At 41.4% G+C, this 21436-nt stretch overlaps 1 long non-coding RNA gene across 2 annotated transcripts; it reads left to right on the top strand.

The window, feature by feature from the left end:
- The first annotated feature begins 1771 nt into the window (after nucleotides 1-1771).
- Nucleotides 1772-19884, top strand: LOC106965490 (uncharacterized). Of its 2 annotated transcripts, none has more exons than XR_008300068.1 (4): nucleotides 1772-6856; nucleotides 8547-11527; nucleotides 13435-14388; nucleotides 15121-19884. It is a non-coding gene; the product is annotated as an uncharacterized LOC106965490 (long non-coding RNA). The 2 variants fall into 2 exon arrangements; XR_008300067.1 differs by having other exon boundaries at nucleotides 13435-15497; nucleotides 15653-19884.
- Nucleotides 19885-21436: the final 1552 nt, after the last annotated feature.

The raw sequence follows: 21436 nt of genomic DNA, 5'->3' as shown, positions 1-21436 counted from the left end.
CTTCTCTTGAAATTCTTATTTCACTTCTAGAGTTGCAGGTACCTCTCTTTTATGTTTTACTATGTGCTCTAATGTCAGTAGCATTTGACAAGAGTCAGAGTCCTGACTTCTAGTCCCAGAATAGTATCCAATTTGCTGTGTTGACTTTGGAAAATCACTCTACCCTTCTGGGTCTTCAGCTACAATATTCTTCAAGTTTGTAAGAATTGTTCCAAAGAGAGAATTTAATATTAATTATTCACTTGTTACCATGAATTTAGCCCCCAGATATCTTCTTAGATGCATTTAAAACATCATTTCTGACAGCAGAGTGAAAAGATCCCATTTTTAGAAAAAGAGATTCACCCCTAAGACCAGGAGCAAGACAAAGATGTATGTTTTCACCATTTCTGTTTAACACAGTATTGGAAGCTTTAGCCAGAGCAATTAGGCAGGAAAAAGAAATAAAATATACCCATATTGGAAAACAAGCAGTGAGGGGTACCTGGGTGGCTCAGTCAGTTGAGGATCCGACTCTTGATTTAGGCTCAGGTCATGATTTCACCATTCATGGGTTTGAGCCCCACGTTGGGCTCCTCACTGAGAGTGTGGAGCCTGCTTCGGATTCTCTGTCTCTCCCCCTTTCTCTCTCTGCCCCTCCCCCACTCGCTTGTGCACACTCTCAAGATAAATAAACTTAAAAAAAAAGTAAAACAAGCAGTAAGCTGATCTATGTTCACAGGTGACATGATATTATATGTAAAAAACCCTAAACATTCCACCAAAAACTGTTAAACAAATTTAGTAAAGTAGCAGGATACAAAATCAACACACAAAAATCAGTTTTGTTTCTACATAGTCAACAATCTGTAAAAGGAATTAAGGAAACAATTCCATTTGTCATAGACTCAAAAAGAATAAAATACTTAGGAATAGATTTAATCAAGGGGGCAAAGGACTTGTACATGAAAAACTATAAAACTTAGCTGATAGAAATTAAAGATAAATAAATGGAGAGACATACTGTGTTTGCAGATTGGAAGACATAATATTGTTAAGCTAACAATACTACCCAAAGTGATCTAGACATTCAACATAATTTGTGACAAAATCCCAGTGATATTGATATATAAAATATATAACATATAACATAAAATATATAATATGGAATATAGTGTGTGTGTGAAAATAGAAAAACCCATCCTAAAGTTCATATGGAATCTCAAACAACCCTGAATAACCAAAACAATCTTGAAAAAGAAGAAGATGAAAGACTTGACTTTCCTGACTTCAAAACTTACTACAAAAGCTACAGTAATTAAAACAGTGTGGTATTGATATAAAGACAGACATATAGACCAATGGAACAGAATAAAGAGCCCATAAATAAGCTTTCAAATGTATGGTCAAATGATTTTTAACAAGGGAACAAAGATTATTCAATGGAAAGGACAGAATTTTCCACAGATGATGCTAGGAAGACTGGATATCCACATCCAAAAGAATGAAATTAGAACTTTATTTTGTACTGTATTTAAAAAATTAACTCCAATGGATCAAAGACAATAAAGAGCTAAAACTACACAGCTTTGGGGTGTCTGGCTGGCTCAGTCAGTTAAGTGTCTGACTTTGGCTTAGGTCATGATCTCATGGTTCATGAGTTCGAGTGCCACTTTGGGCTCTCTGCTGTCAGCACAGAGCCTGGTTTGGATCCTCTGTCCCCTTTTCTTTTTGCCCTCCTCCTGCTTTCACACACACACTCTCTCTCGAAAGTAAATAAACACTTAAAAAATAAGAATAGAATAAAGCTATACAGCTTTTAGAAGAAAACCTTCTTCTTTTAGGGGAAACCTTCATGACATTAGATTTGGCAATGATGTCTTGAATATGACACCAAAAGCACAGGCAACAAAAGAAAAACTAAATAAATTGAGCTCAATTAAAATTAAAAACTTTTGCGCATCAAATGATACTAGGAGACTGAAGTGACAACCCACAGAATGGGAGGAAAAAAATGCCAATCACATAACTGATAAGGGATTGATATCCAGAATATATAAAGAACTCCTAAAACTCAACAACAAAAACCAAATAACCCAATTGAAAAATGGTCAAAGAACTTGACTAGACATTTCTCTATAGAATGTATACAAATGGCCAATAAGCACATCAAAAGATGCTCAACATCACTAGTCATTAAGGAAATGCAAATCAAAAAACCCCAATGAGATACCATTTCATAACCAATTAAAATAGCTATTTTCAAAATAAAAATAAACAGAAAATAAATGATAGAGAGGTTGTGGAGATATTGGAACACTTATGCATTGCTTGGTGGCATGTAAAATGGTCTAGCTACTATGGAAAGCAGTTTGGTGGTCCTTCAAAGAGCTAAGCATAAAGTTACCATATGATCCAGCGATTTCACTCCTGGATATGTATGGAAAGGAATCAAAAGCAGGGACTCTAACAGATACTAACATGTCAACGTTCATAGTAGCGGTATTCACAATAGCCAAAAGGTGGAAACAACCCAAGTCTGCATCAACAGAGAATGAACGAAGTATGGTGTATACATATAACAGACATTTATACATATAATAGACCATAAAAGGTAATGAAATTCTGATATACACTACAACATAGATGAATCTTGAAGGCATTTTGCTAAGTGAAATAAGCCAGAACAAAAGGGCAAATATTATATGATTTCACTTATCTGAGGTAGTTAGAATAGACAAAGTCACAGAAACAGAAAGTGGAATAGAGGTTACCAGCGCTGGATGGGGGGATGTGTGGAGATTCATTGTTTATTCATTTGTTAATTTTATGGGAATTTATTATTTAATGAGTACAGAGTTTCTGTTTAGGGTTATAAAAAAATTGTGGAAATAGTGGTAATGGTTGCACAGCATTGTGAATTTATTTAATGCCACTGAGGTGTACACTTGAAAATGGCCAAAAAGTATATTTTACTATAATAGAAAAATATATGGGGGGTGAGGGAAGAGACAGAGAGAGAGAGAGAGAGAGAGAGAGAGAGACTAAGTTATCAACGGTGAATGATTAGAGTGTCCCTCAGTACTACCACTTCCTCTGCCCAAGCTGGCCTGGTACAGACTATCTCCAAATGACTTGACAAATGTTCTCTGGTCATAATACCTGCAGACAATAGGGAAGAAGAAGGGAGAAAGAAAGATCTCACCCAACGTCTGACTCTGGCTGGCTCCTGATTGGAGAGGGGTCTGTGGTTAGGATACAGGGACCCCTAAGGGATGGATTTTTGTCTTTCAACCTTGATAAGTTAATCCTTCACCTTCTGGAGTTGCCCACTTGCTATCTCTGCTCCTTTCACAAAGCAACTGTGAAATGAGGGTCTCAGACCAGACTTAAAGAAGCCCCATAAGTTTTCAAGACCATCACATCCCTCACAGCCCCTGTATCCATGCATCTCTAAATGAATCCACATTTTCCAGTCTTCTGTTTTACCTTTGCCTTAACATCTAAATAATAGGGGTTGAGCATCCATTTCAGCACCATGGGAAGCCAGAGCCTTTCCCAGAGTCCTCTCCAATATTTCCCATGATCCTGCTTGTGAGTTTATATTCTCATGGCCATATTTACCTTCTAATTCTTGCACTTAGGAAATTCTTGATTCTTACTTACATTTTGCTCCCTACCCCCACACTAGGGCAGCTGTTCTTCCAAACCCCTGTCTTGTCTACTGTTCAGACTACAGCTGATTTTTCTTCCCCTAGAGCAACATGAACACACAGCTATTATGCTTAACAGACTTTCCCAAGGGCTAGAAATAGCTAGCTGGTTGGCACAAGGAAGGAAAAAAACTACATACTGAAGGTCAGACACCACTGTTTCTAGAAACTTGTTGGCCCTTTTCTTATAGGGAAGATTTTTCACTGGCCATGCCCACACTTAGTTGCTGAGGATCCTTTCTCTGAAGACCCTTTCAACCATCTACTCTCTTTTAAGGTCCCCACCTTGTGCAATTTCAAAATGTCTGTTTAGCAGCTCATAAAGCAGTCTTACTTTTAACCTCCAGCATCCCGCTGAACTCTGAGATCTCCCTTTGCACATCTAAAAATCCCTTTAAGGGATATTCCTAAACCCCGTTCAGTACACAAAGAATAAGAGAAACTCTGAAATTACATCTTCTTTAAAGAATCACATCTTTAATCTTTAATCACATCTTCTCTCTAAATCACATCTTGGGAAGGCAAGACTTACTCATCCACAAACCAGAGCCAATCCCAGAGGCTGTGGAATTCTCTTCCCATCACATGTTCCTCTGGGTTTTAGCAAAACTGGAGATAGGGACTCAGCCTAGCTGGGGCACTGTAAGGGCTTCCATGGATGACAAGGGTTGTTGGGTTATCTAGACAAAGGTGTTTGGGGCTGTAGACAAGCAAATGTGCAATCCTGGGCCCTGATCACTGTAGGGTGAGCCAGGCAAGAATACTCAGGGATGGTGCCCAGTGAGATCAAGTTCTTGACCTGTCACTTCCTTCTGTGTATAGAGACTCTTCGGGTAAAGCGAGTCTCAGATTGTGATTGAGCAGGTTATGGAGAAAAGGAAATTCATCTGGACTGAAAGGTTCTAGAGGGAAATGGTGTCATTGCCAATGCTGGAAGAAGTAGAACCAGGAGAGAGGCCAATCTCACTCTGCTTGAGTAATGAAGACATTCTGGCAATGCCACAGGATGGACACATGGGATAGAATGGAGAATGCAGAAACAGACCTGTGCAGATTTAGAACTTTGAAAAGTGACAGAGGTGGCATGGCTGATTGAGGGGAAAAGGGGAGCTCTTCGACAAACAAAGCTGAAAAAAATGATTATCCATATGGGAGAAGAGGAAATATATTCCCTATCTCACACCATATAAAAATAAACAGTTTCAGATTGACTTAACTGTCAAAGAAAAAAGTTTAAAAAAACTTTTAACTTTAGATTTCAAATCCTAGATTTAAAAGAACACATAAATGAGTATCTTTTAGACCTTGGGGCAGGGAAAAGTTTGTCAAACAAATACAGAAAGTGTTAATCTTAGAGATATTAAAACAAAGAACATCAAATGAAACTTCATTAAAGAAACTGAAAAGACAAATTACAAACAGGTTGGCTGAAAGAGTATACAAAGAACTCCTATAAGTCAATAAGAAAAGCATAAACAGCCCAGTAGAAAAATGGGCAAGAGACATGGACAGGCATTCACAGAAGAGGAAACATAAAGCTAATGAACAAACTCAACCTCATTAGTGATCAGAGAAGTGCATCCATTCATTCGGAAACTTTAAGAATTTGACCCAATGTTGGAGAGGATGTAGGTCCACACATCTTTCATTGCCTATGGGTGTGTAAATTGTTACAACTACTTTGGAAAATCTTCCCATATGCCACCACATAGTAATTTCACTCCTAGTTACATAGACAAATTTTTCACACCCACCAAAAGACATTTCATGGCAATATTGCTCACAATAGCAGTGATAAGAGAATAGACTGTAACATGAATAATTCATACAATAATATTATACAGTGTTCGAAAGGAATGAACCACTGTGACACACAACGTGGATCAACCTTACTATCATATTCAGTGCAAAATATAATTTATGACAATTATACTCATTTTACAAAATTAAAAAAAATAAAGTAAATATAAGAATACATATAAACTGGATAAAATAATGTAAAAAGGAAAGCAGGAAATGATGCCTCTGGAATTTAGTATATTGGCTACATTACGTTGGTGGAGGAGGCAGGGAGGATAGGATGAAGAAAAACCGCGTGCTGGGTGGTATGTTTCTGGGAGTTTGTCTTTAAAAATAAAAATGAAACAAAACAGCAAAGAAACCCAAGCAGGGTTGTGCATGAAACAAAGATAAGAGTGTATCAAGAAATAAGTATTATGATTAGTACAGTTCAGTGCAACTGAAATCTACTTAAGGAAATAAAAGGGGGTGGGGAAAATTAAGTGTGATTGTAGTGGAAAAGCTGAGGGTTTCGAATGAGAAGATCCCAGTGTGTAACTTTGGGAAAGTAGTGTAATCACTCGGAGGCTCTGATTCCTGCTCCGTACGACGGGTGAGAGTACCAAACGCTACACCAAATAGGTTTGTTGTGAGGGTTAATAAGAACCTGAATATGAAAGCCATGTGTCTGTCCAGTGCCCAAAACTGCACCAACAGTGTCTGCCTCTTGACGTTCCCCTCTGCTGTGCACACCATCCGCACATTTGTGTGCATGAAGATTAGGGTATAGCGGATACTAGGGACACCTTAATGAGAAGTCACAGAAGATCAATAATCAGAATGAGGGGAAGCAAGGGCAGCCCAGCTCCTCTGTCTGGGTGATAATTAGGTTGGGGATTTGGAGGCTGATTAAACATATCAAAGCCTGCGTTTTTTCTCAAGAGTGAAGCGCCCCCCTACCTCTTCCTTTATAATCTTTTGTATCCCAGCGATGCCCTGGTGGTGATGTTAGTCAGAAAGTACTTTGTTTTTTAATTTCAGGTTTTAGAGGCAGCTTAGCATGGTGGAATACACATAAGCTTCTGTAGCAGATTGCTAGGGCTTCCTCATTTCTGATTTTCCTCTTTTCTGAACACAGAGGAGTCAGGTGGGGGGCATGTGAGTGATCTGTTCACAGAATATGGGTGGAAGTGACACCGTCTGGTCATGTTCACGTCTAGCCGTGGAAGCTCCGCACAACTTTCCAGCCCCCTCAGATAGACGGATCGGAAAGGCCACACGTCAGGGTGGAGGAAACCAGATGGAAAGAGACAGGGTTGCTGAATGGCGTCAAGGAGGGCAACAACTCTGGAGAGACGCTCAGACCTGTAGCAGCTTTTGGATGGGTGAGAAATAGACTTGCATTACCTGTATATGTATATATGGCCACTGAAATTTCAGAGTTACTTGTTACACAGCATAGTTTAGCTTAGCTTAATACAACTTGTTCTCAGATTGTCTTGGGTTTGAATGCTGATTCTATCATTTATAGGCTATATGACCTGGAACAAATCCCTTAACAAACCTGATCCTTGTTTCTTTGTCTTACAATGGTAACAATATTTAATTGTGCTATTCTTATCAAAGTAAAATAAATGAATGTATTAATAATTCCTTTCATGGTGTCTGACACAGAGCTCTCATAACTCGTGACTATTATTATTACTACCACTGCTAGGCTCTATGCTGGGCGATAAAGTGTAAGATGCATTCTTCCTTCCTTAAGGCAAATAGATTGCATTTGGGAAAATAGCCCATGTGCCCAGGAGAACTTAACAATTACAAGAGTCTGTCGATACAACTGAACACACAGTCAGTGCTATTAGCACAAGCACACTAGGACAAGGTCAGGGGCTACCACAGGACGCATGCTGAGTCTACGAGGACTTCCACTTCTTGAGTCCTCTAAAACAGCAGGTGCAAATAGGAGCTACCAAGTCACCATCTGTGCCCGCCTAAGGATCTAGCTGGCACGGGATGGTGAGAATCTTTGGCCACGACTGGATGATCTGATTAAAAGATTCACAAGGCCTGCACAGATGTGGACCTAAAGAAAGGAGAAGGCAGCGAGGTTTGGGAACCCTGCATGTGGCCGACCTGGTGTCAGTGGAATGAATCTAAGGACTTACAAAGCTCTTCCAGCCCTAAGAGGCTAAACTCTGAGCCACAGCTATAGAAGCCCGAGATGTGTGTGGCCCTTTGCTGAGCTGGGAAAAACCTTTCCTTCAGAGCTTGGAGGCCATTTGAGAGCCCAGAGTAGACCAGGCAAGAAAGGAGCTAGAGATAGCCCCTGGGTCATTAAGGATCCAGTTCCTGTTTTTATTAAGGGTCTGACAGATAAGACTCAGAAGCCTGGACCAGGGCCAGGCCGCAGGGATGTGGCGTGGGTTGCCAGGTTAGTGTTCAGAAGTCGAGAAGCTGTGAGAGCCCTCACTGGGTGATCATAATTGCACATCTATTAAGTATGCATTACAGCATCTGAGGAAAAAAAGCAGGTTTCCCCCACCTATCAGCTCCCCACCTCTGTCAAAGGAAACTGAAAGCAAATTTATGACACACATATTTGACCAGAGCTTCAGAGACAGAAACGTTCGAGAACTTTTGGGGCATGGAGACTTTGCTTTCACATCTAGAACAACTTTGTCAGATCTCTTAATGCCATCTGCCCAAATCTCAGCCATATGAGTAATTTTCTGTATGGTCAACTCTGAACAATTTAAGCCATAACCAGGGGCTGCACCCAAATGGTGCTCCTGCAAAGACCCATATTTGGAAAAGCACTTTCTTTGTTCTTTTCAGACCATTTCTTCAAGCTACTGTGCAGCCGTAGTCCCATGCTCCATGCTTACAGATTGGGAAACTGAGGCCTGGAAGGGGTGATGTGTGTGGGTCATCTCACAGCAGGTTAGATGAGAAGCCATGAATAAACCCAAAATAGCCTTTTTAGACCAACGTTTCCTGAAGAGATTCATGCAGCTGCTGGTCAGAATCTTGGTTTCATCATCTTTAAAAGGGATGATGTTGCATGTTTCACAGGGATGCTATGGGGTTCCACGGGGGCTATCACAAAGGGAAGCATCCAGCTCAGCTCATAGTACATGGCAATAGGCCTTCAGGATGAATAGAATCTGAAATGTGAATTTCCAAGGAAGAGGCAGGACCACCCACTGGGACAGCATCATCCCGATGACCACAGCTTGTTTATGGCATGTTGGTATCATCCCTCTTTCTCCTTCCTTCCTGGAAGCTCCTCAGTCTCCTTATGTCTCTCTGGTTCCATGTAATGGACGTGCTGACTTTGTGTTTGAGGGAGTTGTTCCTTGGTTCCTGGGAATGGATTTTGGAGTGAAAGTAAGAATACCTTTTCCTTCAGCTTGGGTTTCTTGGCATGGTTATGGGAGGTTGGTCAAGTGGGAGTGGTCAAGGACAGGCTAAGGGGCCTTGCAGCTCTAAAGACCACACCTACCGCCAGCATGTAGGATTCAAATCAGGATAAAGGTGCTGGGGCTGGAGAGGACCACATTGTGCCATCTATCCCCACCAGGAACTCTTCTCCAGCCAGTTAACCCTTCATTTGTGAAATGTGGATAATCACACCCATCTGGCAAGGTCTTTGCGCAGACTTGAGAAAATGCCTGACACATATCAGGCCCTCGGTAACTGATTTTGATGATGTCTGTGTGTCGAGTACCAAAGGTAGTGCTGGACAACTGTACATAGTAGGATTGCCCGACTCCTGCTCTCAGATATCCAGTAGGGGTGACGCAGCACAGGTGTCCTCGCTTTCATGTGTCAACACCTTAATAGGGGAAGACAACAATTAGGTCCCCCCAGGATGTCTTTTCTCCAGGCTAACATATACCTGGCTCCTCAGCTGTTGTTCACTTGAACTGGTCCTCTCCCTACTCTGCCCATATTTTTGAGATGAGCCCAAATGTGTCAGTGCCCTCCTTAAGATGGGAACCTGGAACTTAACACTGTTCTTCATGAGAAAGATAACCAGGGAAGTTCCCATGTTTTATTACAGACCCATTGGAAGTTAATACCAAGCACACTAAATGACTTACTCCAGAGATGCACAGTAAGATTTCTGGAAATAGGGGACTCAATGAATAAACAAAAAATACATTTCCTCACAGGAGGTAGGGAGGCTTCTGGGGTTCTAGAATATTCTACTCCTTTTTTAAAAAATTTTTTAAAATGTATTTATTTTGAGAGAGAGCAAGAAACAACAGGAGATGTGGGACAGAGAGAGAAAGATTTTGAAGCAGGCTCCGCACTGTCAGCGAGGAGCCTGATTTGGGCCCAAACCCACAAACTGTGAGATCATGACCTGAGCAGAAACCAAGAGCCCAATGTTAACTGACTGAGTCACCCAGGTGTCCCTAGAATGTTCCTTCTCTTGACCTAGGTGATGGTTACATGAGTTATTCATTTTTTAACATTTATTTATTTATTTTTGAGAGAGAGAACCAGCACAGGAGGAGGAAGAGGAGGAGGAAGAGAGAGAGGGAGAGAGAGAAAGCAGGGGAGGGACAGAGATAGAGGGAGAGAGAAAATCCCAGGCAGGCTTCATGCTATCGGTGTAGAGCCCCATGTGGGGCTCAAACTTACCTGAGCTGAAATCAAGAGTCAGATGCTTAACTGACTGAGCCACCAAGGAACCCTAAGGTATTCATTTTTTGAATAATTCATTGAGCTAGACATTTTTGAGCTGAACATTTTAAAATAACAGTTTTATTGAGATACAATTCACATATCATAGAATTCATCCATTTAAATTATACAATTTAATAGTTTTTAGTATATACAGATATATACAATCACTTACTATAGTCAATTTTAGAACCTTTTCATCACCACTAAAAGAAACTGTACCCTTTAGCTATCACCTTCCTATAGTCCCCTCCTTCTCAGACTTAAGCAATTACTAACCTACTTTCTGTCTCTGTAAATTTTCCTATTCTTCACATTTAGTATAAATGGTATCATACAATATGTGGTCTTTTGCAACTGGCTTTTTTCATTTAGCATAATATTTTCAAGGTTCATCTGTACTGTGGCACAAATCAGCACTTTATTTTTTTTTATGGCCAAATATTATTCCATTGTGTGGATATACCACTTTTATTTATCAATTCATCAGCTGGTAGATATTTGGGTTGTTTCCACCTTATGGCCCTTATGAATAATGGGCTATAAGATTAATGTGCAAGTGTTTGTGTAGAAATGTTTCCACTTCTCGTGGGTATGCACCGAGGAGTGGAAGTGTTGGGTCATATGATAACCCTTTGCTGAACTTTTTGAGAAACTGCCAGAAAACAATTTCCACAGGGGGTGCACGATTTTACTTTCCCACGAGCAGCATATGAGGGTTTTGATTGCTCCACACCCTCACCAATACTTGTTGTTATCTGTCTTTTTGATTATAGCCATCCTAGTGGGTGTGTGGTGGTATCTCGTTGTGGTTTCATTTGCATTTCCCTGATGACTAATTATCTTGAACATTTTGATTTATGTGCTTTTCTTAATATACATCCTACTTTAATAAAAAAAAAGTGTATTTTTAAAACACACTCGCTTCTTGACCCCTGATACCCATAAAAATTGCTCAGTTCTGAAAACACGGAACCCAGAACTTCTGGAGGCTAGAGATTCTGCATCTCCCAGATGGAATTCACCTCTGGGGGTAACCAAGTCATTTTGGGACCAAGCTAGACTGGAGCTGCTCTCTTTCCCAGTAAGAAATTTCCCTTGGATCATACACAGAAAGGCTCCAAATGGACCTGTGTACAGGTATGTATTTTTCCCCTTATACTCAGGTAAACTCAGGTTGTGAAATGGGGTGGAAGGCTTGTATTCAGACATGGGTCAGCTATCTGAAAGACTATGTGGCACTGGACAAGGACTTGAGTCCTTGTCTCTTCATCAAGGCACAAAGTTCAGGACAAGAAGATTGATGCACTTGATCCAGACATGGAGCTTGAGAAGAGAATCATCCCTAGATCAAATGAAAGGTAATCCTTAACAACATGTGTTACTTGTCCTACTTTACATGTGGGGAACCTGAAGCTTAGAGCAGTAATTCACTCAAGCCTCAAAGTAACTTAGTCTGCAAAAAGCCTTACTTTTCAATTCCCCCCACTCCTTAGATGGTGGAGTGAAAGCTTGGTGCCTTGGCATTACCCCCTGGGTACAGTTAGCTGCGTTTTCAAGGCAGCTTGATGACCTGGTCTCTGTAGCCCATGTTTAGTTCTGGGGCCAACCACTGCCATGCATGCCTCTGGTCACTTAGGCTATTCTTCCTCTGGTGAACCTGTGTGCTGGGTTCTTTCTTTTCCTCCTATTGGGTGCAAGATCTTAACATTTCTCTACTTTCATTCCAGCACTAGGTACCAGTATTTTTTGAAAGTTAAGGGAGGTATGTTAGTTGGGTTCCCCAGGAAACCCTCTACTGAGGTAGAGTTAAGAATGAAAATGGTTTCGGGGGAGTATGTGTGAAAGAAGGGGAGCAAGCAGAATTGGGCAGAGGGACCCATAAGATGCACACCTAAAGTCTCTGCCAGCTCGATGGGGAGTTGCAGAGCAAGGACTGCCTAACCAAGGAGTCCCACATTGGTGTGAAATCACTGGGTCTTTATATGACCACCTGTCCCCACCTGGCTCCTCCAAGGAAGTTGAAGTGGATTCTGAGGAAGCTAAAATCTGGCACCCATTAGGTAGACACACTCTTCAAGTCCTTTCTTAAAAAAGGAGCTGAGCAGTACATGTCCTCATTTGCCAGCAGTCCAGACAAAGCCAGACATTCCTACAGGAATCAGTTATTGTCTGGCTAGCTCAGGGAATGGCCTGGCATTCTGGAAAAATGGACTACAAACCTGGGCTATAAACTGAAGAGCATGTTGATTCCAATCTTCCACCCCTCCTTTTTTGTGGGTCACATCATGAGTGGTGTGTCACTGGGCTAGAAGGATTCTGCAAGGTCCTTTGGGCCTCAGTACTCAAGGACTTGGGGACAGGTGAGTTACCTCATGTCCTTTATGCTGTCACACCTATGTGAATTCAGGTCTCTGCTGTAGGCCACAGTCACGATGGTCATCATCGTCACCATTTTCCCATATGCACTTTACCCAGCATCAACCAGCATTCTTAGAATACCAAATTGAACTAGAGTAGAATACAAAAGGAAGATTCTAGTTCACCTTGTCTTCTAGAAACCTCTTGTATTTGGAACAATCACATGCTATGCCAAATATAGAATGAATACAGTGACCTCCTGGGTTCTGTGATCCTGGGTTCCCAATTTCCCCTCTATAGAATGGGAATTACTATGACTGCCTCAAGCCTCACCCTGAAAGGGCTATAGAGACTTCAATGGTATAATGGAGGTGGAAGCCTTTGAGCACCTCATTCCAAAGTTATCAGAGCATCTTTTGCCTAAGGCTCTTGAAACCTCTTAAAAGCACCACCACATTTTCATCATACAAAAATTGCCCAAGAGAGATCTCCTCATTACCAGCACTTGGTGGGAATCTGGCATTCATCCTCACAATTCCCCTATGATCACAGAGTCTTACCACAAAGGGCATCTTTCTGCTAGTTTATCTGCAGAACGGTCTGGGGCAGAAGGCAAAAGCACCAGACTATCTCGCTTGCCTCCCCGCCTCTGCTGGGGCCCAGGCAACGTTCACCAGTGTGGTCCCCAGAACTCTGGTCTCCTTGGCATAGTTATTTTGTTTGCCAAGTTAACGTTTATAATTTTACTTCCTACTGAGGACACATTGAGAGAATTTTTGCCCACTGTTCAAATTCATGGGACTAATATGTTACTGGGAAGATGTCCAATGTCCAGGGGGAACAGGGGAAGCAGAAGACAAAGCCTGCTAAAGCAGGAAGGGACTTGCCTTCACTTCCTCATTCACAGGTGAAGCAGACACGATGAGCAGGTGCCCAACCGGGCTGGACTCTGTTCACCTGATCGAAGTATACTGGTTCTGACTTCAAAGGTGTTGAGTGAGGTGGTAAGAACTTGGGCTTTAGAGTAATGGGTCTTGGCTCTGCCACTTACTGTCTAAGATTGGGCAAGTGACTTAATCATGAAGAACCTCAGTCTCTTCAGCTATAAATTAGAGATCATAACTCCCACCCTGCAGGATTGCTATGATGAGAGATAACATATGAAGAGTAACTGGATTATAATAGATACTCAATAAGTGGTAATTATTAAAATCATTACATTTTCTGCTATAAATTCAAAAAGTACTTATTGAACATTTACTCTATTCACCCATCTTTTCAAATATCCATTCATTCCAAAAACATTTCTGAGCTCAAGATTATGCTGAGGTCAGTGAGGGGTCCTACCGAGAAATAGAAAGCAGGCTCCTTGAGTTCAAGAAACTCAAACTTTGACTGGAAAATAATAAATTAGAAAAGAATAGAATTATAAAATGGAAGCCATCACACCTTCTTGACTGTGCTGTGGGAGTTAAGTGGGGAAGCCTGCAAGCTTGGCCTCTGGCCCCAGGCAGACTTAATGGGTAGCCCGACTAGAGTTGTATCTTACATGGGGAGAGAGGCAGAGTCAGCCAATCTACTATGAATCTTGGAAGCATGGGTTTTAGATCCCCTCACCTAGAAGGGCTTCTTCCAAGGCTCTGTACCTAATTTTGTTTTTCTTGTCTATAGAGGCCTCCCCCCCTCCTCCGCAAATTGCATAAACTTCAAGACCCACAAACCCTGGATTATCTCTCATGGAGGACTGAGTTTTAAAGTCAGAAGATAAAGTAGGAACTGACAAGCTCATGCCTCGCAGCATGCTCTTGGAAAGCACACAGGAGAGGTGAAGAATCAGGATACCCTGAGATCTGAAAGGAAGGTATGAATCAAGTCAAGCTGAACAGTGGAGCAAGAATTTGAAAGTTGGAAGCCTCTTGGACTAAGAGAAAAGATAAAGGTGCCAGGTGGTGAGGAATGTGAGGGCAGGGAACTATACTTTAAACAGAATACTCATACAATTTTCATATTACATGTGCAAGAATAGTGTATAATGCATAATGGTGGAACCATGTTTGGAGTCACACTGATCTGGGCTCTACTTATTTGAACTCCATGACTTAGGAAAGGTCAAGGAACATCTTAGAATAGAATTTCAGTTTCATTTGTAAATCATAATAGTAATACTTATCTCGAAAGTATTACTTTTGGAATTTTAGGTTATAAAATTAGGGAGATATTTTTCTGAAAATGATTTGTAAACTGTAAAGAGTTCTGTTTACCAATATTGGTTCTAATTCATTTTACTCACACTGTAGAAAGAATGTCCTTGTTCACCAACCTGATAATAGTGGAAGGACCCTTAGGGGGGAAACAAAGAAACAAACAAACCCAGCTCTGGTACTCTCAGAGTAAAAACTCCAGCTTATTACATACTTGTGAGCAATTCCCTAATTTCTCCAATCCTCAGTTTCTCTATCTAAATCATGAAAGTTATTATACTTTGCCTTTAAACACCAGTGAGGTAATATCTTGATCAGATTTATCTTTAAGTTCCTTGGGAGGAAATAAATGAAAATATCCAATTCACTTTCCTTATTCGGACCTTTACTAGAATTTGGAAAGGAGACTCTCTCAAGACTTTGAGCAACGGGGAAGACCGCTGAGTGCCACAACCCACCTTGAGCTGGACTGTAATGAGAAGGACATTGATTGAGTGCTAGCTGTTGGACATATGGTTTTGCCTCACCCTCGTAACAGGCTAATATGTTTGACATTACGGCTTATATTATACAGATGAGGAAAATGGGGCTCAGAATATTTGAGCAAATACTTCAGTTCCCACCTCTAGTAAATGGAGGAGCAGAACATCAGACCCAGATCAATGCTGGAACCTCCTTTTCCTGGTGTCCCCAGTTGACCTGCAGCTCCTTTGTGTCCAGGACAAGGAGGATTGAACCTATGTTCTACAGGAAGTCAGGCCTGTGACAGGTAAGATGACATGAGGCTAAGCCTCTTGTAGACTCCGGCACAGTGTGAAATTGCTAGTTATTATTTTTAAAGCAGAGAGAAACTTTCCACCCATGCACTTACAGAGGCAGTTGGCTTCAAGGTCTGATGGTTTTTGTCACCCTTGCCTTTTCTAGATCAGTGTCCAAAGTGAGAGACTCTGTCTTCCTGTATGTTGTGGCTGTTTCTGTTAAGCAGTGTCTTCAAAGGTCTAATGAAGGAGGCCACCATGGTGCCTGCATGTCACAGAAAGAATGTGGGCTCACATCTTCACAATGGCAGAGATGGGTACAAAAGCAAAGACCTCATCAATTTTGGAGCATTTCCACCTGTGATGTTGGACATCCTTCAGGCACGGTCTGAGAGAGGGACTGGACCAGCATCTTCTGAACATTGTATTGTGGGGGAAAGACACAGATATGAGGAGCTCTTCCCCCTGCAGATACACCTGTGGCACGAGCCACCCTTCCCCCATCCCCTAAGGCAGAGTCTCCTCTCCATCCCGTGCACACCCTTGTTGGTTTATAGGTCCCCACTATTAGATGAGTAATAAACAGTAGGATATAAGCTTCCCTTCTGGCCAATCCCAGAGCTAAAGTAACATGTTCAAACACCCTGTTATTATTATTACCAATGATAATAAGAGGAATAATGAGCAAGAATTGCTTTTATTAAATAAATCAGGAAAATGCACTTTACAACATGTTCCAGAGACATGTCAAGAGGCTCTCTAAATGTCTGGATGGTGTTGGAGCTTGCGTTGCTCACCATTATGAGGGAGTTTTTCTACAATTACTAGTCTCTCAACAGCAGGTTAGGACTCATCTTATAAATATATAATAACATAAACGGGCTTTCTGTTTATCAACTACTATCTTATAAGTGTGTGCTTTCCTCCTATAAATCCCCTTTTTTAATAGGTGCATTTTTGAAATGATACCATAATTGTAGCCATTTAAAGACTAAGATATTTAACCTTGATCTGTTGCTATTTTTGTCAGTTTTGGAATTAAAAGGGAAATCTTAGTTTCCTCAGCTCTATAACCTTCTTTAGGGTCAAGTGCAGTGATCTGAGCATGCCAAGCATGCCATAAAGGTGCCCAGTAAGTGTTTTTTTTTTTTGAGTGAATGAATAACTACAGAGATCTTGTAGTTCATCTACATCACTCTCTTGCATTCTAGGTTCTATCTGAAACTATCCTAGAAAGGTAGCAATAATAATATAGGAGAAGGGCGCCTGGCTGACTCAGTTGGTAGAGCATGAGACTCTTGTCGGAGTTGTGAGTTTGAGCTCCATGTTGGGTGTAGAGATTACTTAAAAATAAATCTTCAAATAACAGTAACAATAACAATAATGTAGGAAAGCACACAGCTTGAGAACAAATTTGTCCACCATTGGAATTCAGTATTTGGTGTGCTTGGTGTATTTTCTTTTTAAGTTGGCTTTGCACCCAGCGCAGAGCCCAATGTGGAGCTCAAACTGATGACTCTAAGATCATGACCTAAGCTGAGACCAAGAGTCAGACGCTCAACCAACTGAACCGCCCAGGTGCTCTGTGCCTAGTATATTTGACATTTGGAATAGATCATTTTTTATACACTCCCTCCCTCTATTCCTCAAAATTATTTCCCATAATACTCATTTTCTTGATTAGTTCTCCAGTTTTAAAATAATTTTAAAAAGATAAACAGTAATAAAGATATCCAAATTTAGTAACTTACTTTATTCATGGTCCGAAATGAACTGTTACCAAAATACTATACCTCGCAGTTCACACTGTGTTCTACTGTTTTAGAATTTAAACACAAATAAGACTCTAAATCCTTGCTGCCTCTACACTCACTGCTCTGTTACTTTTTCCAGTGTGTGGGGTTTTATTCAGTGCCATCAAGCAATTCTCCAGTTCTCAGTGGGCACTGACTGGGTGTCCCGCAAATTTAGCTCAATTCTAACACTGTCTGGAGATAGTAGAGGTTCCATGAATAAGAACTCAGCCCGACAGTACTTACCCCACTTTGGATGCCAATCTCACGTTCAGATTATTACCTGTGCTTCTAACCAACTGGCTATAAAACAGAGGTACCTACGATCCCCCTCCTTGGGTTTAATTAATTTGCTAGAGGAGCACAGAACCCAGGACACCAGTTTTCTTACTAGATACTGGTTTATGGCCAGGGATGTTAAAGGATATGAATCTACAGCTGGATAAAGAAATATATTGGGTGAGGTCCAGAAGGATCTTTAACACTGGAGCTTCTGTGCCAGTAGAGTTTGGGAAGTGCCATTCTCCCAGCTCATGGATGCATTCTGGTTCACCAGCTTGGAAAACCTCTGAAACTCTCCTTTTTTTGTTTTTTGTGTAGGCGCTATTACATAGGCATGATTGATTAAATCTTTGGTCATTGGTGATTGCTTCAACCTCCAGCCTCACTCCCCAGAGGTATAGGAGGAAGCAGTGGGAAGGAAAATTCCAACCCTCAAAGCCTGGTTGGTTTCCCTGGCAACCAGCCCCCAGCCTTGAGGGTTTCCAAAAGTTACCTCATTAACATAAACCCAGTTGTAGTGGAAAGGTGCTTGTTATGAATAACAAGACACCCATTTCACCTTTATGGCTCTGAAGTGATTTCAGGAACTGAGGACAAAAGACCAAATATTGTAACAAAAGATGCTCCCATTGCTCTTATCTGCTCCAGAAATTCCAAGTGTTTGGGGAGCTGAGCCAGCAACTGTGGACAAAGACCAAAATATAGACGTATCACACCGTTTATTTCAAATAAATGGTTTAAATGTGAGAAGATATGATACCACATGGAGCAAAGATATGACGTGTGTCTGGAGGAGAGTTCCAACAACTCTGAGCCATTCTGCCCTTGCAAACATACCCTTGGAAACAGTCCTGTGGCTGAGTCCTCAGGGGTAGGGTGGGTCAGGGCAACAGGATTGTATAACTGGGAGTTTCGGAAATTAACTGCCATATAGAATACAGTGTTCACTAAAAATGGGTTAATTTGGATCATGTAAGTGTGTGTCTGTGTGCATAAACTCAGCAGTAATCATAGCAACTAATTAGAACTGAGACCAATATGAGGTTTGGTGGGGGCCCGGGAGCATTTTCTCAATGACTTTCTTTTGAACTGCAGGCACATGTTACGTCGACTGACTTCAGTTTCATTACTGTTTTTAAATTCTCTACTGAAAATGCTCCCCATTATTGCTTCCTAGTCAGCAGTCCATTGTCAGAAAACTCACAGTAACAGAATTAGGGGGAACAAGTGTGATCTAGGGGCAGGGCCTACCCACTGAGGGGAGGTGCATTTCTCAGTGCAGCAGGACCTTCACCTCTGCCTAATGACAAAACTAAATCAATTTAGTGATGAGTCTGATGTCCTTTATGCAAGGGAAAATATTCCATGATTGGGGCGGAAGGTAATAGTGCTCACAGGCAGGGGACACTTCCCGAGGCATCTGGGACAAGTCCGAGTTTTATAGAACCTGAGAAGAGGTTCTATAGGCAGAAATGGCACAATCAGCTAATAGATCCTATTTTCCAGGGTAAGATGAGCTAGCTAAAGTTGAGCTGAAGGGTTGTGACTGGAGTATGTTCCATTCCCTTTGATAGGTGTTTCCCCAAAGGGACAGGCTGACTCGGGTTTAGGCTTGTGACCTGGGCCAGGCCCCTAGGGTGGCCTCCATTTTGTGAGTCCAGACATATGAATTAACTTTACTGGCTCTCACACTGATGTCCCTGCCCCCAGGAACTCATATCTGAGTCCAGCAGGGCTGAGGTGGTGATAACAGGAAGGGCCACTAATTAAACCCTAAATAAGTCAGTTTGGTCCTTCTGATGAGGGAGCATAAGGCAGGCTGAGGGCAAAGTACAAGCTAGCACACACCTCTTCCCACCAGGTAGAATATGTGTGATATTCCTCGGGCACTCCTGGCTGCCCAAGAACAAAGGAAAAGAAAGGAAACAAATGGTTAACTGAGAGAGATCCCAGTTATACAGGACATGAGTCTCCATCAGTTTACAAATATCTGAGTAAATTACAAGAAAAAGGCAATCTTCTCAATCACCTAATATACAGAAACCTGTAGACTCAGTTTCATGGAGCCCTAACATCACCTTCCCCTCCGTAGAGATATGGGGAACAAAGGCAGGAAGAAAATGGCAGGTAAAATTAAATTTCCTTATAACCTGCAGCCCATGGACAAATACTTGAGGCAAAAACAGAGTATAACTTTTCTCCAGGCACTCCCTACTGTCTTAATGTCAATGCTTTGCTAGAGGGGAAAACCTTAGTTTGACAATAGCTAGGACTTCAGTAATCTGGGAGTCTTTAGCGTATGAAAATCCCTTTAAGAAACGTCCTCTTGACTTTACCTCCCCCTACTTCATAGTATATAACCAGTCACTCTGCACAACCCCAGTGCTGCTTTTTATGCCCACGGGTCCTGTGCCTGTGCTTTAATAAAGTTACCTTTTTGCAAAAGATGTCTTCAATAATTCTTTTTTCTGAACCCCACCATCACCTCAAAACCCCATCAGTTCTCAACAGAGTATTTACCCCAAAGTAACAGGACTCATTTTGCCCCCTCACTGTAGAAGGCCACATGGCTGAGGACCTGTTGTACCATGCAGTACTCAGTGCCCAGCAGAGGGTGACAAGCACAAGAGCAAATAGCCCAGGTAATCAGTGACCACAGCAGTGACCTGGTGGGCACTCCACTGAAGCATGGGTTACATGCGTAATTACAATGGTAAGTAAGATTTCTGTGGTCTTGCTGCTGTTTGGAAGAAAAAGTTGTCCTCTTGTCTTCGAGATTCTTTAGGCTGGTCTAAGAATTAAATTGACATGAGACATTACAGGAGAAAATTAAATTTAATTACAGACAAACTAGGGCTCCATAAGAGTCTGGGGCTCACAGGCAGTCGGACAGTTAAGGCTTATAGGCCATCGAGAACTAAGGAGAAGGAGGTAGGAGTCTGGGACTTCACAAGGGAAGGAAGACAATTCATAAGAAGATGAAAAAGGCCGTTTGGTTAACAAATGTTCGCTGGACCCTACAGAAGCAATGGGACCCATAGAGGAATTTTAACAAATAGACTTTGCTAAATTCTTGTTTGCCACACCTAGATCATAAGATATTGTAGTTCTCTGTGGTGATAGCTTCCCTTCTCTTTAGTTAGAGGAGGTCCTCTAGCTGAATTTTTTGGGGAAGTTAGGGGGAAGGAAGGTCAAAGTGTCTTCCTGAGTCTTCTGCTTATTAAAAATAATTAACCTAAAATAATCCACATGCCAAAGATACATGTTTTGGGGTGGCAATATTTTTTCCTACCCTGTTAAAAACAAAAACTTGCACAGACTTTACCTTCTGTTGGGCTTCCAGTAACTCTGTAAGGTGGATACCATCACTATCAGCCCTATTTCATCTCCTAAAAACTCAGACCCAGAGAAAATAATCACCTCTTCCAAGGTCATATGGCAAAGACTTGAACCCTGTTCTTTTTAAGCTTTTGTTTTTCTGAGTGACTCTTGTGGACTTGAGCAGAGCTGGCAAAGAAGGAACCAAGAAATGTGTACAAAAAATTTTGATATTACACAGCTTGTAAATATGGAACGTCAGAAGCCAGAAGTGAAAACTAAGGCTTCTTAAAAAAAAAAAACAAAAAACTTTTAGGGGCACCTGAGTGACTCAGTCGGTTGAGTGGCCGTCTTGGTTTCGGCTCAGGTTATGATCTCATAGTTCACAAGTTCAAGTACTATGTCGGGCTCTGTGAGGACAGTAGTTGGGATTCTCTCTCTCTCCCTCTCTCTCTGTCCCTCCCCTGCTCATGCTTTCTCTGTCTCTCTCAAAATAAATAAATAAACTTTAGACAAATAAATAAATACAAACTAACTTTTTAAAAATGAGGTATCAC

Source organism: Acinonyx jubatus, chromosome B4, assembly GCF_027475565.1.
Source record: "Acinonyx jubatus isolate Ajub_Pintada_27869175 chromosome B4, VMU_Ajub_asm_v1.0, whole genome shotgun sequence".
NCBI classification, from domain to species: Eukaryota; Metazoa; Chordata; class Mammalia; order Carnivora; family Felidae; genus Acinonyx; species Acinonyx jubatus.
Note: the sequence above shows the minus strand (reverse complement) of the source record. Positions and strands in the feature narration are given on the sequence as shown.